This window comes from Dasypus novemcinctus, chromosome 19, assembly GCF_030445035.2.
Source record: "Dasypus novemcinctus isolate mDasNov1 chromosome 19, mDasNov1.1.hap2, whole genome shotgun sequence".
Taxonomy (NCBI): Eukaryota; Metazoa; Chordata; class Mammalia; order Cingulata; family Dasypodidae; genus Dasypus; species Dasypus novemcinctus.
In genome coordinates this window covers 21,583,420-21,602,127 of record NC_080691.1, presented here as the reverse complement: position 1 = coordinate 21,602,127, position 18,708 = coordinate 21,583,420, and the positions used below count along the sequence as shown (strand labels likewise).

The following is an 18,708-nucleotide window of genomic DNA, read 5'->3' as shown; positions in this document are numbered from 1 at the left end:
TAATCTTTTTCTTTTTGGGATTCACAAAATGAATCCAAATGCTTATAGCCATAAAGGTGAGGGTTTTCTGAGCTCTCAGTCAATTCCATTGGTCTATATGACTGTCGTTGTGCCAGGATCACGCTGGGTTTTTTGGTTTGTTTTCTTTTTTAAAATTTTTAATTAATTAATTTTTAATGTTACATTTAAAAATATGAGGTCTCCATATACTCCCCACCCCCCTCACCCCACTCCTCCCATAACCACAACCTCCTCCATCATCATGGGACATTCATTGTACTTGGTGAACACATCTCTGAGCACTGCTGCACCACATGGTCAATGGTCCACATTACAGTTTACACTCTCCCCCAGTCCACCCAGTGGGCCATGGGGGGACATACAATGTCCAGTAACTGTCCCTGCAGTACCACTTAGGATACCTCCAAGTCCTGAAAATGCCCCCACATCACATCTCCTCTTCCCATTCCCACCCTCAGCAGCTACTATGGCCACTTTCTCCATCTCAGTGCTACATTTACTTCCATTATTAATCACATTCGTTCTGGAATAGAGTATGAGTAAGTCCACTCAAATCTATACTTCTCCATTCTGTGGACCCTGGGACGGTTATGTCCACTCCACCTCTGTATCGAGAAGGTGCTTAGATTCCACTTGGATGATGGATGCAATTCTCCTGTTTGCAGTTGTAGGCACTCTTGGCTCCCTGGTGTGGTGGTTGACCTTCTTCACCTCCCTGTTAGCTGGGTGGGGTAAGTCCAATAAACCAGAGGGTAGGAGTTGCAAATTTGTTGAGGCTCAGAACCTGGCTATCATATGGAGAGTCCAGAGATTCAGGTCCCCTGGGTATACACTAAACCCCAGTGCCAACCACAGGTCCGGTAAAAGTGACAGGAGAGGCTTGTGAACAAAGACCACACCTGAGTGCAACTCCATCACACTCAGGACCACAAGCTCCAAAGTAGGGCCAACTGACATGGCACTGAAGTCCATCTGCCATAACCATAGAACCTGTGGGTCTTTGTAACCCTCAGAAGAACCAATACCTGGGGTTGTATCTACTTTAGCTGTCTCTGGGACTCTGCTGAGGTGTGCCTAAGGGTGACCGTGCTGTTTTGATTACTGTGGCTTTGTAATAAGTTTTAAGACTGGGAAGCGTGAGTCCTCCAACTTCATTCTTTTTCAAGATAGCTTTGGCTATTCAGAAACCCTTCTGTATAAATTTAATGCTTGGCTTTTCCACTTTTGCAAAGGTCATTGGAATTTTTATAGGAATTGCATTGTATTTGTATATTGCATTGGGTAGAATAGATATGTCAACAATATTTAGTCTTCTAATACATGAACACATAATGTCCTTCAATTTATTTAGGTCTTCTTTGATTTCATCTAGCAATGTTTCTAGTTTTCTGTGTATAAGTCTTTTACATCCTTGGTTAGATTTATTACTAGATATTTTATTTTCCATTGTTATTAATATTTTAAATGCATTTTTCTTGATTTATTCTTCTTCTTATTCCTTACTATTGTATATAAGGTATTGGTCTTGTACTCTGTCACTTTGATGAATTCATTTATTAGCAGTAGGGGCTTTGTTGTGGAGATTCCAGGGTTTTCTGTATATGAAAATAAGTCATCTCCAAATAGGGTAAGTTTTACTTCTTCCTTTTGAATTTTAATGCCTTTAATTTCTTTTTCTTTCCTAATTGCCCTGGCTAGAATTTCCAGTACAATGTTAAGTAACAGTGAGGGGAAGTGGATTTGGCTCAACGGAGAGAGAGTCTACCTACCACATGGGAGGTGCTCCAGGGTTCAAACCCAGGGTCTCCTGACTCATGTGATAGCTGGCCCACACGCAGTGCTGATGTGCCACGCAGGGGTGTCCCCTGCATAGGGGAGCCCCATGCGCAAGGAGTGCGCCCCGCAAGGAGAGCCACCCAGTGTGAAAAACTGCAGCCTGCCCAGGGTGGCGCGCACACACAGAGAGCTGACACAGCAAGATGATGCAACAAAAAGACAGATTCCCAGTGCCGCTGTCAAGAATACAAGCGGACACAGAAGAACACACAGTGAATGGACACAGAGAGCAGACAACTGGGGGGGAGAGGAGGGTAAGGGGAGAGAAATTTTAAAAAAATAAATAAATATATTTTTTAAAAAGTAACAGTGGGGACATTGGGCATCCTTATCTTGTTCCTGGTCTTAAAGGTAAAGTTGTCTTTCACCACTAGTACGATGTTACCTGGTTTTTCATGTATGTCCTTTATTATATTGAAGAAATTTCCTTTTATTCCTAGTTTTCTATGTGTTTTTTAAAAATATAAAGTCTAGCTTTATTTTTAAGAAGATTTTACAAGTCTGTCAACCTCAAATATACATACATGGATTATTCATATGTTCCATCAGATGACACTTATTGCTTCAATCCCTCTGAGGAATATAAGGAAAAAAATAAATCTTATTCACAAATATGCATCCACTATATTACTCAGCTTAGTTCTAAAAATTTCTCTTTATAAATACTTTAACATGGTTGCTAGTGGTAGTACTGTTGTGCAGCTGCATATGGCTATAATTTTACAAGTTTGTTTTGCTAGCTCCTGGTTCTGTTCTAAGCTCCAAATTTTATAAGCTGAAAAATAAAGGTTACCTGGACTTCCAGAAAAGCCCACTGAATGCATCCTACAGTGCTCTGTGACAAGCAAGAGAAGTGTAGCCCTCAGCAAAATCCTGTGGAGAGGCAGGATACATGGGTACACGGTTTAAGTACCCAAGTCTTCCTAGCATCTCAAACTCAGGAATTTGTGGTCCACTTGTCTCTTTGCACTGGTTGGTATTCATATAGAGCTTCCTCAAGCTTTTGAATAAGTGCTAATAAAATCTGTTGACCCATTTTGATGCCTGTGGAAAACGTCACTGGTTTTATACTGGGTTTCTCAAGCTGCAGTTTCAATTGGGTAGATCTGTCTTTACGTTGAGCCAAAAACAAAGCAACAGGGAGAACAGAACTCTCCAGTTCATCTAAAAAAGCCTGCTTATGCTTCCTTTTCAGAATCTGCTGTTCTTCTTTTTTTGTATAACTAATCTTTGTTCATTTTCCTGTCATTCTACCTCTATAGCTTCTTCCAATTCTTCCTGTTCCTGAGTCAGCTTCAACTTATTTTTCTGAATGACATCCTTGTTTTTCTTTTGACATATCTCCATTTTCTTTTTTTTTTTTTTTTTTTTAAAGATTTATTTATTTTATTATTTTCCCCCCCTCCCCTGGTTGTCTGTTCTTGGTGTCTGTTTGCTGCGTCTTGTTTCTTTGTCCGCTTCTGTTGTCGTCAGCGGCACCCGCTTCTTTTGTCATCAGCGGCACGGGAAGTGTGAGCGGCGCCATTCCTGGGCAGGCTGCTCTTTCTTTTCACGCTGGGCGGCTCTCCTCACGGGCGCACTCCTTGCGCGTGGGGCTCCCCCACGCGGGGGACACCCTTGCGTGGCACGGCACTCCTTGCGCGCATCAGCACTGCGCATGGCCAGCTCCACACGGGTCAAGGAGGCCCGGGGTTTGAACCGCGGACCTCCCATATGGTAGACGGACGCCCTAACCACTGGGCCAAAGTCCGTTTCCCTCTCCATTTTCTTTTTGATGTTATCCAAATCCACGTTGTGGGTCAAGTTGAAAACAATTTCTTCCACTTCTTCCAGGAAATCATTATATTCTCATAGCCTAGGAAAGTCATCTTCTCTTTTATTGCATATCTTTAGCACTGTTTTTCAAATTTTAACCTCCTTAACAACAGTAGGATCTTCAAAGAGCTGCACCCTGAAGTTGCTCTTTATAAGTAGAATGCCACACTCATTTTTCAGTTTCTTGCACAAACAGTAAATCTACACAGCTTTCACACACAGAGTGTGTCCTCATACATTCACCATCAGCTTCAAGGAGGGATTCTGGCCCTTGGTGGTCTTACACTGGGGGCAGCCCTGATTGTCCATGGTGCCTTCTCTCCAGCAGACTCTCCTGATACCTGCTTCAGCCACAGCCACCACCATAAGCACCTCCAGACCCCTCTGATCTCGACCTCTTTAAGTGTTTTTATCAGGAAGAGGTGTCGGAGTTTGTCTAATGTCTTTGCTACATCAATTGAGATGATCATATGTGTTTTTCCCCTTTCATTCTGCTAATGTGGTTTATTACATAATAGATTTTCTTATGTTGACCCATGCATACATAGCTGAGATAAATCCCACTTGACCACGGTGTATAAGTCTTTAAAATATACCATTGAATTCAGTTTCATAATATTTTGTTGGGGATTTTTGCACCTATATTCATAACAAATACTGGTCTGTAATTTTCTTTTCTTGGGGTATCTTTATCTGGCTTTAGTATGATAGTGATTTTGGTCTCGTAGAATGAATTACAAGTGTTCCCTCTTCTTACATTTTTTGAAAGAGGTTAATAAGCACTTTTGGTGTTAATTCTTCTTGGAATATTTGGTAAAATTCCCCTGCAGAGTCATCTGGTCCTGAAATTATCTTTCTTGGGAAGTTTTGGTGATTGATTCAATGTCTTTACTATTTATTGGCTTGTTGAAATCTTCTATTTCTTCTTGAGTTAGTGTGATTAGTTTCAGTGTTACTAGCATATGTCCATTTCATCTAGGTTATCTAATTTGTTCACGTAGTTATTTATAGTATCCTCTTATAAGTCCTTTTTATTTTAGTGTGATTGTTAGTAATGTCTTTTTTTTTTTTTAAGATTTGTTTATATCCCCCCCCCCCCCATTGTCTGCTCTCTGTGTCCATTTGCTGTGCTTTCTTCTGTGTCTGCTTGTCTGCTCTTTAGGTGACACAGGGAACTGATCCTGGGACTTTCCGGAGTGGGAGAGAGGTGTTCAATCTCTTGTGCCACCTCAGCTCCCTGGTCTGCTGCGTCTCTTATTGTCTCTCCTCTGTATCTCTTCTTGTTGTGTCATCTTGCTGTGCCAGCACTCTGCTTGGGCCAGCTTGCCTTCACCAGGAAGCGCTGGGAATTGAACCCTGGACTCCCATATGGTAGACGGGAACCCAGTCGCTTCAGCCATGTCCTCATCCTCAGTAATGTCTTTTCTGATTTAAGTCATTTTGTCCACTCTCTTTTTTCCCTTGTCAGTTTTGCTAAAGGTTTGTCAATTTTATTCATCTTTTAAAGAACCAACTTTTAGGTTTGTTTTTCTTTTGTTTTTTAATTCTCTATTTCATTTACCTCTGCTCTGTTCTTTATTTCCTCCCTTTTGCATGCTTCAGGCTTAGCTCACTCTTCTTTTCCTATTTCTTTCAGTTTTGAGGTTAGGTCTCTTATTTGACATCTTTCTCTTTAATTTTTAATGTAAGCATTTAGAGCTATAAATTTCCTTCTCAGCACTGACTTTGATGCATCCTATCTGTTTTGGTATATTATCTTATATATATATATAATATATATATGGATCAAGGTATTTCCTAACTTTCCTTGTTATTTCCTCTTTAACCCAGTTATAGCACATTGTTTAATTTCCACATATATGTGAATTTTTCATTTTCCCTCTGTTATTGATTTCTAGTTTCATTCCATTGTAGCTGGAGATGATACATCATATGAATTAAATATTTTTGAATTTATCAAGACTTGTTTGTGACCTAAGATATGATCTATCCTACCCTGGATAATGATCCATGTATACTCGAGAATAATGTGATTTATGTTGTCAAGAGAAGTGTTCTGTATGTTTATGTTATGTTTAGTTGGCTTCAATAGGGGTTCTTAACCTTTTTTGTTCCACTGGCCCCTTACTAAGTCCTCACTATACTGTGTGTTATTTAGTAAATATATCACAGCCACACCAACACGTCCCCATAAGAACAGTGCTTTTTTGAATTTTCAATTCATAGACCCCCAAGGGGTCCATGGACCCCTGGTTAAGAACCCCTGGTTTAGAGTATCATTCAATTCCTTAATTTCCTTATTCATCTCTGTCTAGATGTTCTACCCATAATTGAAAGTGGTGTATTAAATTCTCTTACTATTAATGTTGCAGCATTTTTATTTCTCCTTTCAAATCAGTATTTGCTTCATTTATGTTGGGGTTTTCCTGTTGGGTGCATGTATATTTATAATTGTTACATCTTTTGTTGAATTGGTCCCTTTATCACCATATAATGACCACTTTGTCTCTCCTGTCAGTTTTCTTTTTAAAAATAAAAACAGTATTATTGACCCACTATACAATCCATTCAAGTCTACAATCAGTGACTTTTGGTGTAATTAGAGTTGTGCATTCATCCCCACAGTCAATTTTAGAACATTCTCATTGCTCAAAAAAAAAAAAAAAAAAGCCCATACCTCTTATACTCCCCTATTATTGACACTTCACATTGGTATGGTAGCCTCATATCAGTTTTTTACTTAGTCTATTTTATCTCATATATTAATATAGATACTCTAGCTCTCTTTTGGTTACTACTTGCATCATATTTTTTCCATCCATTTGCTTTCAATCTACATATGTCTTTGAATTTAAAGCGAATCTATTTCAAAGTGAGTTGGGAGGTCATTCCAGTGGTTACACTTATGCACATCTCAGCAGGATCTCACTGACTGCCACAGTAAATATTCCTCAAATGGTGGGGCTCCTGAGGGCTCTAGAGATATCCAGACACTGTAGGCAGAGCAGACAGCTCAGGAGTCCGGTGCTGTGCCTGTATGCCTTACCGTGGAATTTATGCTCCCCACTATGAAAGAGATGGACTGATTTGTGGTTTCCCTACACATGGCTCTTCTGCCCCTTCTATTTAAATCTATATTTAGTACTATACTTGATAGGTGTATGTCCAAGAGACTTAAATCTTTGGTCTGTCCATGTGGCAGTTGGGCCCTGAATCTCAGCAGAGTGACAACACTTACTTTCCAGTTCACTGGACTCACCCAGGACAACTAACAAGGTGATGATGGACAATGCCCATTCTAAGGAACAGTCTGCAACTACAAGCAAGACAGTTCTATCTGCCCCATGGGATTTAAGCCACCTCTCAAATAGAGGTAGAGTGAGTATCACCATCCCTAAATCCTCAAGACTAGGGAGTGAACAATGGACTAAAGTAAACTTACTATTATTCTAATACAGACTTATTGTTATTCTAGCAATAGAAGATCTTTTATCACTGATGTGGAGGCAGTGGCCACCAGAGGTTCTGAGGAGGAGAAGGAAAAATGGATGTAATATGGGGACATTTTGGGGACACTGGAATTGTCCTGCGTGATGTTGCAATGCTGGATACAGACCATTATATATTTTGTCATAACTTAAAAAATTGCGTGGGACAGAGTGCAAACTATAATGTAAACTGTAATCCATGGTTAGTGGCAATGTTTCAATATGGGTTCAATTGCAACAAATGTACCACACTAATGAAAGATGTTGTTAATGTGGGAAAGTGTGGGGGAGAAGAGGGTGGAGCATATGGGGATCCCCTATAATTTTTTTTTTAAAGATTTATTTTTTATTTATTTCTCTCCCCTTCCCCACCCCCACCCCAGTTGTCTGTTCTGTGTGTCCACTCACTGTGTATTCTTCTATGTCTGCTTCTATTCTTAGCAGCACAGGGGAACTCTCCTTGCTGCATCATCTTGCTGTGTCAGCTCTCCGTGCGTGCGGTGCCACTCCTGGCCAGGCTGAACCTTCTTTTGCACTGGGCGGCTCTCCTTACAGGGCACACTCCTTGCGTGTGGGGCTCCCCTATGCGGGGACACCCCTGCGTGGCAGGGCACTCCTTGCGCGCATCAGCACTGCACATGGGCCAGCTCCACACGGGTCAAGGAGGCCCAGGGTTTGAACAGTGTACCTCCCATGTAGTAGACAGACACTCTATCCGTTGAGCCAAGTCCACTTCCCTCCCTATAATTTTTTATGTAACATTTATGTAATCTAAAGTTTCTTTAAAATAAACAAATAAAAAAATAAAGTTAATCTCCTGTAGACAACATAGAGTTGTGTCATGCTTTTTTCATCCATTCTGCCAATCTTTGTCTCTTAACTGGACAGTTTAATCCATTTCCATTTTTTTTAAAGATTTATTATTTATTTATTTCTCTCCCCTTTCCCCACCAGCCCCCCGTTGTCTGCTCTCTGTGTTCATTTGCTGCATGTTCTTCTTTGTCCACTTCTGTTGTTGTCAGCGGCACAAGAATCTGTTTCTTTTTGTTGCATCATCTTGTTGTGTCAGCTCTCCATGTGTGCGGAGCCATTCCTGGGCAGGTTCACTTTCTTCAACGCTGGGCGGCTCTCCTTACAGGGCGCACTTCTTGCACGTGGGGCTCCTCTACATGGGATACCCCTGCATGGCACGGCACTCCTTGGGCGCATCAGCACTGCGCGTGGGCCAGTTCCACACAGGTCAAGGAGGCCCGGGTTTTGTGTGTGTGTGTGTTTTTTAAAGATTTATTTATTTTATTTTATTTTATTTATTTCTCTCCCCTCCCCCCCGCTCCAGTTGTCTGTTCTCTGTGTCTATTTGCTGGTGTTCTTCTTCGTCCGCTTCTGTTGTTGTCAGTGGCACAGGAATCTGTGTTTGTTTTTGTTGCATCATCTTTCTGCATCAGCTCTCTATGGGTGGCGCCATTCCTGGGCAGGCTGCACTTTCTTTCACGCTGGGCGGCTCTCCTTAATGGGGCTCACTCCTTGCATGTGGGGCTCCCCTGCGTGGCAGGGCACTCCTTGCGCACATCAGCACTGCGTATGGGCCAGCTCCACATGGGTCAAGAAGGCCTGGGGTTTGAACTGCAGACCTCCCATGTGGTAGACGGATGCCCTATCCACTGGGCCAAATCCGCTTCCCAATCCATTTCCATTTAAAGTAAATACATATAATGCAGTCTTCCATCATTTTCCTATTTAGTCTTTGTACATCATGCCTTTTTTGTGCCTCAATTCTTCCATAATGGTCCACTTCTATATTTATTTGATTTTTTGTATTGTACCACACTTGAGTCCCTTTTCATTTCTATCTCATACACTTTTTCATATATTTTCCTTGTGGTTAAAATTTAACATCCTAAATATATAACTATCATATTTGATTTGATACTATCTTGACTTCAATAGCATGCATGCTTTGGTCCTATTCCCTTCTGTTCCCCAAGTTTTTTTGTATTTGTTACAAACTGCCACCTTTAAACATTTTATATCCAGTACCATAGATTTATCATTACTTTTCATTCATTTCTATTTTAGCACCTGTAGAAAGACATGGTATTACATACCAAACAATACAATTTAATAGTATTGACATTTATAATTACCCATATGGTTACCTTTATGAGAGGTCTTTATTTCTTTATACCACTCAAAACCACTGTTCAGTGTCCTGTCCTTTGGCGTTGCTTGTTGGGCAGTTATAGTGGTGAACTCCCTCAGCTTTTGTTTATGTGGGAATGTATTAATCTCTCCCTCATTTTTTAAAGAAAGTCTCACCAGATAAAAAATTTTGGTTGGCAATTTTTTTTTTCGCACTGTAGGTATTTCAACACACCGCCTTCTTGCCTCCACAGTTTCTGTTGAGAAATCAGCACTTAATCTAACTGGTAGTCCCTTGTCCATAACACACTGCTTTTCTCTTGCAGCTTTCAGAACTCTCTCCTTGATAGTTTGACCAGTGTATGTCAGGGCATATTTCTCTTCCAGTTTACCCTGTTTGGCATTCTTGTGGCTTGTTGGATGCATATTCACTTCTGTTGCTAAGTACGGTTAAGTTTTCTGTCATTATTTCTTTGAATATTCCTTCTGTTCCTTTCTCTTTTCTCCTTCTGGGACTTCCATATGTGCATATTGTTATTCCTCTCACCAGAGAACTTAATTTTGTTTATGCAGTGTCTACTCGCTATTGTTTTTTTCTTTTTAACCTGCAGAACTCTCTTTGGCATCTTTTGTAGTGCTGGTCTAGTGGTATGAACTCCCTCAGAGTAGTAATATCTTAATCTTTTCACTTTTTTTTTTATTCAGTTTTTAAAAATATTACATTAAAAAAATATGAGGTCCCATTCAACCCCACCACCCCCACCCCACCACTCCCCCCACAGCAACACTCTCTCCCATCATCATGACACATCCTCTTTTCTTCACTTTTAAAAGACAATGTGCCAGACAGAATTCTCTGTTGGCAACTTTTTGCTTTCAGCAATTTACATGTCATCCCACTGACTTCTTGCTACTAGGGTTTTTGATGAGAAATCAGCAGTCTTATTGAGGATACCTTGTACATGACACATTGATTCTCTTTTGTGGCTTTCAGAATTCTCTTTAAATTTGGCATCTGACAGTTTGAATATGTTGTGGTGTTGGTGTATTTGGGTTTATCTTATTTGAGCATTTTGGATGCATTTAATCATATCTTTCACTAAATTTCGGAAGTTTTCATCCATTATTTCTTTGAATAGTCTCTATTCCCCTGTGGTAGCATGGAGTTATGTACTGCAGAAAAGTATGTTCATAACCTTATTCCCATTGATGTGAACCCAATGTAATCAGAATTATTCATTGGGAAGGGGATTTGGCTCAATTGATAGAGCATCCGCCTACCACATGGGAGGTCCAGAGTTGGATCCCCAGGGCCTCCTGACGTGTGTGGTGAGGTGGCGCTTAGCAGTGCTGATGTGCACAAGGAATGCTCTGCCACGCAGGGGTGCCCCCCACATAGGGGAGCCCCACACGCAAGGAGTGCACCCCATAAGGAAAGCCAATCCATGAGAAAAAAGTGCAGCCTGCCCAGGAGTGGTGCCGCACACATGGAAAGCTGACACAGCAAGATGACGAAACAAAGAGACACAGATTCCCAATGGCACTGACAAGAATGCAGAAGAACACAGAGAATAGACACAGAGAACAGACAACGAGGGGTGGGGAGGGAGGGGAGAGAGATAAATAAAAATAAACCTTTAAAAAAAAAGAGAGAGATGCAGGAGAGAATCAGGGCAAGACGCAACAGAAACCAGGAACTGAGGTGGTGCAAGCGACAGGGAACCTCTCTCCCACATCGGAGGTTCCAGGATCGAATCCAAGTGAAACCTAGTGGAGAAAATGAGAAGACAAAAAAAAAAAGGAAAGAAACAGACACAGACAATCACACAGCAAAATGGACACAGACAGCAAAACAGTGGCGGGGGAGAAAACAAAACAAAATAAAACAAACAAAAAACCCATCGACCTAATTTGCGGAAATGGAAATGCAAATTCATATGGAAGGGCAAGAGCCCTGAAGAGCCAAAACCATCTTGAAAAGGACAAAGTTGGAGGATTCACACTTTGCAGTTTCAAAACTTATTACAAAGTTACAGTAGTCAAAACTATTACCTGTCCGAGGACAGGCACTGATCAATGGTATCAAACTGAAAGAGCAGAAATAAACACACACATCTATGGTCAACTGATTTTGGACAAGGGTATCAAGCCCAATCAACAGGGAAAGAATAGTCTCTTCAACAAATGGTGCCGGGAAAACTGAATATCTATATGTAAAAGAAGGAAAATGACCCCTGCCTCTAAACATATATAAAAATTAACTCAAAATGAATCAATGACCTAAATATAAGTATGAAAACTATTTTTACTTTAGAATAAATAAAGTAGCTTCAGGACCTTGTGTTACACAGTGGATTTACACAAAAGGTATTAGCAATAAAAGAAAAAAAAAAGAAAACTGGATTTCATAAAATTAAACTCTTTTTGTTTAAATAGCTTCAGGACCTTGTATTAGGCAGTGGATTAATAGGTTTACACAAAGGTATTAGCAATAAAAGAAAAAAAAAGAAAATTGGATATCGTAAAATTAAACTTTTTTTGTCTCAAAGGGCATTATTAAAGTAAAAAGACAATGTACAGAAAGGGAGAAAATATTTGAAAACCATATATCTCATAAGTACTTAATATCTAGAATATATAAAAAACTCCTTTACAACTCAACAAAAAGACCATCCAATTAAGAAATGGCCAAAAGACTTGAGTAGAGATATCTCCAAAGATCTATTAATGCCAAAAAAAAAGCACATGAAAAGATTCTCAACATCATTGGTCGTTAGGGAAAGGCAAATCAAAACTTCTGAGGTTCCACTTCACACCTATGAGAATGGATATTATTTTCAAAACATAAAAAAGAAAAATGCTGGTAAGGATGGGGAGATCTAGGAACTGTCATACAATGTTGGTGGGAATGGCAAATGGTATAGCTGTTGTGGAAAACAGTTTGGCTCTTCCTCAAAAGGTTAAAGAAGCACCATGTGACACAGCAATCCCACTGTTAAGTATACTCCCAAAAGAATTGTGGGCAATGACTCAGATATTGTTTTCTCTTTGTTTTGAATTTCAAACAGATATGTTTGGGGGGTATGACCCTATATTTACAAATGTTTGGTATTGCTATTATAAGCAATCCTTAAGGAAACTTTTACCAATGAGGTCACAGATATATAGTTAAAGAATAAACGGGAAGCAAAAAATCCTGTCTTAATGCTTTGCAAATGCAAAAATATTTCAGCTTGAAAGAAAACTCAATAAGAGTAAGATAAACAGATCTTAAATACCACACATTTCACTTTGATAAAAATGAGTAATGCTCTATAAACTCTTTATCAAAAGTGACTCTGGGAAGTGGATTTGGCTCAACTGATAGAGCGTCTGCCTACCGTACAGGAGGTCAAGGGTTCAAACCCAGGGCCTCCTGACCCGTGTGATGAGCTGGCCCATGCACAGTGCTGACACCTGCAAGGAGTGCTGTGCCACATGGGTGTCCCCTGCGTAGGGGTGTCCCCCGCATAGGGGAGCCCCACATGCAAGGAGTGTGCCCTGCAAGGAGAGCCACCCCATGCGTAAAAAGAGCAGCCTGCCCAGGAGTGGCACCACATAACACAAGAGAGCTAGGTGATGCAGCAAGATGACACAGCAAAAAGAGACACAGATTCCCAATGCTGCTGAAAAGAATACAAGCAGACGCAGAAGAACACGCAGCAAATGGACAAAGAGAGAAGACAACGGCGGGTGGGAGGAGAGAAAAATAAATAAATAATAAATCTTAAAAAAAAAGTTACTGAGGTGTCCACAGAAAACTTGTACATGATTGTTCATAGTAGCAATATTCATAAGAGACAAAAAGGGGAAACAAAATAATCCATTAACTGCTAACTAGCTAAAAAAATGTGGTATGCTTCTCTAAATGTATACCCAAAAGAACTAAAAGCAGGAACTCAGACAGACATTGCACATCAGTGTTCACAGCAGCATCACTCACAATAAGCAAAAGGTTGGCAGTACCCCAAAATCATCAATGATTGAACAAACAAAATGTGGTCCATATATCTGAAGGAATATTATTCAACTGCAAAAAAAGGAATGAAATTCTGATATATGCCACAACATGAATGAACCTTGAATATACTTTGAATGAAACAAGCCAAACACAAAAAGGACAAACTGTATGACCTCTTCTACATGAAACATCTTGAGTAAGCAAATTAAAAGGGACAAAGGTAGACTAGAGATTACCAGGGGCTGGGGAGTGGGGAGGGGAAGAGGAATGGGGATTTACTGCCCAATTAGCACAGTTTATGTTTGCATGATGAAAAGTTTTAGTAATGGAAGGTGGTGATGGCAGCACATCTTGAATGTAATTAATACCACTGAATTATGCACTTAAAATTGTTAAAGTGACAAATTTATATACATTACCACATAAGAAAACAACTGAAAAAAAAAGTCATATTATCTTTATAGTGGTTCAGCCATAAAAAGGAATGATGAAATACTACATAATAGAATATGCCACGTGCAGGAAGCCATAAGCAAATGATTATATTGTATGATTCCTTTTTAAATGAAATATCCAGAAAAGGCAAATCTATAAATACAAAGTAGATTAATGATTACCTGGGGCAGGCGTGACCACAAACAGGCACTGGGGTGTTTTTGTGGTGATAGATATGTTCTAACGTTGAATTGTAATGGTTGAATGAAACTCTATATATGTCCTAAAACTTATTGAATTATACATTTAGAACAGTTGAATTTTATGGTGTGTATTATTCCTCAGTAAAAAGTGGCTTTAGTGGTATCAGAGACACAGATATCATAGAATCAAAGAATTTGCATAATTTTGTTTCAGAATGGATAAAAGCATTATTTCTAAATTAACATGACAGTTTATGTAGTCAAACTTACAGAGGAATTGTGGTTTTGTTTTTTTCATTTTAAGGAGAATGACTTTGAGTAGTATAACCAAAACTTCATTTATGACATAATAAACATGACTTCAGTTTCTTCAGTCCAAAGAATGGCACTTCTTACTTAAGAGATTACATTTTGCCTTAAATATTCCCAAGCCCATTCATTTACATTTGGAATATCCATCTTGTCTGATACGATGGTATTTCACAAAAGGACAATCCTTGATCAGTGACCAAACTGCTGAATTTTGATGTTCAACCATTGTTTTAATCTTACTGATTCCATACATTCCAGAATGTTGAATGGATTTGTAATAAACTTCTAAGATGGAGGGAAATTTCTTGTTTGTCTGAAATCTGGCTTGTGTTCATTTTATTAAACAACAAATAAGTTCCAAAAATGCTTATAACTTCAGCTACTAAAATTCCTTTAAAGATGTTCTTTGCCAGTAGTTCCACAGTATAGCCATCCTGAAGCACAAACGCAAGGAGCTGCACATGCACAAGATGGACAGATATTTGTATACTAATGTTCACAGAAGCATTAATCTTGAGAGTCAAAAGATGGAAGCAACTGAAGTGTCCATCACCACTGATGGACACACCAAAGGTGGTATACACATGTAATATTCCTCCAATCTTCTGATACATGTTGCAACATGGCTAGACCTTGAAGACATCATGTTGAGTGAAATGTCAGGCACAAAAGGAAATTCCACTTACATGAACTATTAGAATGTGCAAATTCACAGAAAAAAAAAGTAGAGTACAGGTAACCAGGAACAGAAGGGAGAGGGAATGGGGAGTTAATGTGTAATGGGTACAGTGATTCTAAGGGTGATGGAAAAGTTTTCCTACTACATGGGTGATGGTAGCACTACGCTGTGAATGTGATTACTGCCACTGAGTCTTATGCTTGGGTGTGGTTGAGATGGGAAATTTTAAGTTGTGTATATGTCATAACAATTTAAAGAGACTAGAGACAATGGCAATTAAATGCAACAAATGATCCTAGGCTGGACTGAATGGAGAAAATGCCCAGCACATTTTTGAGATAACTGAAAAAAACTGGAATATGAACTATATGCTATTTATGGCAAATAGTGTAAACTTGACAACTGTACTGCAATTCATTACATAAGTGAATGTCCTTGTACTTAGGAAATGTACTTGGAAGTGATAAGTATTCAAGGAGCATTGTGTTTGCATTCTATTCTCAATGTTTATAGAATAGACAGTCTGATGGATAGGATAGATAAAATGATATAACAAATATAGTAAAATGCTAACACTTGGTAAATTTGAGTATCTGGGTTAGGGAATTTTGGAGTTGTTGCATTGATTCTGTATTATCATTGCAACTTTCCTGAGGTTTGAAATCATTTCAAAATAAGTTTTTTTTTAAAAAAATCAGTGCATGGGGAAATGTTAGGTCATTCGAGATCTCACCAAGATAGAGCCCATTCATTATAGCAGTGAAACAGGTATGGAGAGTCAAACACTTGAGCTGCCATAGCTACATCTCTGACATTCCCTTTTAAATAATTTTTAAGGGCGGGAGGAGCAGCCATGACTTTGTAACTGACAAATTAATCCCAACTCATTGGTTATCCTCTTATATTGCATTCCAGTATAATCTTCTAATGTGACGATATCCATGAATTTATTAAATACCCTAAGTGGTATTTTATCCCTTTCCCCAATCTCATTTAGTTCAAGAATTTTTAAGGCTAAATGTCTAGAAATGCAGGATATTAATTTTAAAGTTTTTCAGCATTTTGCAAAATTTTTCTTGTAAAAACTCTGGGCTTAGTTTTTATTTATTCCTTTAACTGAGCCCCAGAGAAGGGAGTACTGTTTGCGTAAGAAAAGTCTCACTAAAAGATTGCCGCTCAATTCAAAGCAATCCTGTCCCTATCTTCAATTAAGAAAACAAAAACAAAAACAAAAAATACTGCTGAGCCTTTGAAATTGCAATTCATTTTGTCACAGGTTTCAAATACCCCAGCCCCAGGCTCTATCTCACAGGGAAAATCAGGGTCAAAACCTTGCATAGCTTTTCCTTAACACTTGGCATCAGATGATGGATCGTGCATATTTATGGGTTGTGGTTATGGAAGATTCTTGTCCCCAATGCAGAATAACCACCAGGAGCCATGGTATATTTATACATTGGGGATCCGAGAAATGACCTCGAGAATTTTGAAAGCTTAATATCTAAAAGCAGTTAAAACTTTACAGTTGTTCGCATTTTGCAAATTCAATGGTGGCGAAAGAAAGCTCCCTTTTTTTTTTGAGAAAACACTTCAGTGAGACTTGGCCTTCCCAGATCACCCAAATTCTATTCAGGAATGAAGTCTGGAAATACAAGAAAGGAAATTTTTGTCATCTAATCCATCATTTGTTTCCATTATGGGCAGAATTTTACCCTTGTGAAGTATAATAACAAAATCTTATTTTCAGTTGTTTTCCTTTCTTTTTTTGGGAGGAGCAAGAAAGATTGTCTTGTCAGAACAAAAGAGAGACATGGCCTATCCACGTCCTCCAGGGGAGCACGACTCCACGAGGATCAGTTTCTGCAACATCCAAACATATTTTCTTCTCTACACTGTAATCTCCTTTTATTTCTCCCATGTCTGGGAAAAAAAATCTAGAGACTGGTCTTGGCTGTGCTTGCAGATCTAAAGGGCGGGCCTGGGTCTTGATGTCCTGAAGCAACACAGAGAGAACACAACCACCCACGCAGGCCAAAGCAAGCAAGGCAAGAAGTCACTGTCAGAACCCCTTGGGGTGGTAGCTGGCTAGGGCATGAGTGACGAAGACATGTGGAACAGGTAACAATCCTCATAATACCCCACATACACTTCCTAGAGGCAGTCACACAACTACTGTCACAGCAGTTGCTGACCCTTGAATCCGGGAGTTGATAGATCGGGAGTTACACCTACCCGCTCTCTCCTGCCCACATTACATCTAATCACTACCTACCAGAGACTACTCTTGTGCTTCAACCTTCACTCCTGGGTTTTGGGGGATTCTATACATTTTAAGATTCACTTCACAGTTTACACATAGATTAACTAATTTTCTATTACCTTTTCTGAGGAAATCCTTCCAAACAGCTGCCCTAATCTTTGTTTTCTGTCTTAAAACCTATCTTCTAACATGGAGATCAAGTTAATCCTAAGGATAGCAGCTAAAACTAAAAATTTCCTTATTTGCTTAGTTTTTGATAATTTTTGTTAACTATGCTGAAATGCTAATAGGGCCAATTGATTTCCAATTAACTGCCTTTTTGTCTCTAAAAAAAGTCCACCAAATTAGCCAACCATCATTATCATGTATCATAAATCATGATTCCCTTAGATTAAATATGAAGCAGTACCTTTTATTATAGTCACTATCAGCATGCCCATTAAGTTAACATTTCTGTTATGCATTTCACAGTTGTCCTCAAAACTCTCAGGCAACTACCAACAGACAGTGTGATTTCTATGAAATTTGATCTTTTGGGATTAAAGCATTATAGGATTTGATTATGTGCAGGTCTTGTGACCTAGGTTTCCTACCTGTTGTACTTACAGTCATGCATCCAGAACCGAACACCTGATTTTGGATTTTGGTCTATTTAGTGTTGTTCCTCCTGACGTAATTAATATAAGCTTCTTGAAAGTAGAAACCAGGTTTTATCCTTTTTTTAAAAAAAAAAACAGCATTTTCCCCCTCCCCTGCCGTTTTTGCTGTGTCCCTTCACTGTGTGATCTTCTGTATCTATTTCTCTTGTCTTCTCTTCTCGTCTTTTTCCTCTGGGATGCACCAGGATTCAATCCAGAGGACCTCTAATGTGGAGAGAGTTTCCGTCAATTGCCCCACCTCAGTTCCTGGTCTCTGTTGCGCTTCACCTTGACTCTCTCCTTTGTCTCTTTTGTTGTGTCATCAGTGTGACTCACTTGCATGGGCACTGGCTCACTGCATGGGCACTCGGTTCACCAAGTGGGCACTGGCTCGCCGCACAGGCACTTGGCTTGCCATGTGGGCACTTGGCTTGCCACGAAGGCACTTGGCTCACACATGGGCAAGCAGCTTGCTATGTGGGCACTGGCTCACTGCGCAGGCACACTTTCTCTTCTTTTTCACCGGGAGGCCCTAGGGATCGAACCCAGGTCCTCCCATATGGTAGGCAGAGGCCCTATCACCTGAGCCACATCCGCTTCCCAATCTTTCGTTTGCTCTTTTCTGCTGACATAGGATGGGCAATAGAAGAGGTACTCAGCTAATGTATTTTCATGATCTGATGCTCAGAAGCTTCCTTGGAACACTTGCAACATCCAATCAACCTGCAGCAATACTGCACCTGCACAAGATCTGGGGTGTGCCATGCCAAGGACTAGCAAGTAACACCCCACCCAGGAAGGAAGTTACCACCATATTTTAAACTTGGTTCATTCAAACATTTATTGAGCACCTATACGGTGCACCTATACTGTGCTGGGTCA

General features: G+C 39.8%; 1 pseudogene; it reads right to left on the bottom strand.

The window, feature by feature from the left end:
* Positions 1-1,964: 1,964 nt before the first annotated feature.
* LOC131274439 (CDK-activating kinase assembly factor MAT1 pseudogene) lies at positions 1,965-6,925 on the bottom strand (annotated as a pseudogene).
* Positions 6,926-18,708: the final 11,783 nt, after the last annotated feature.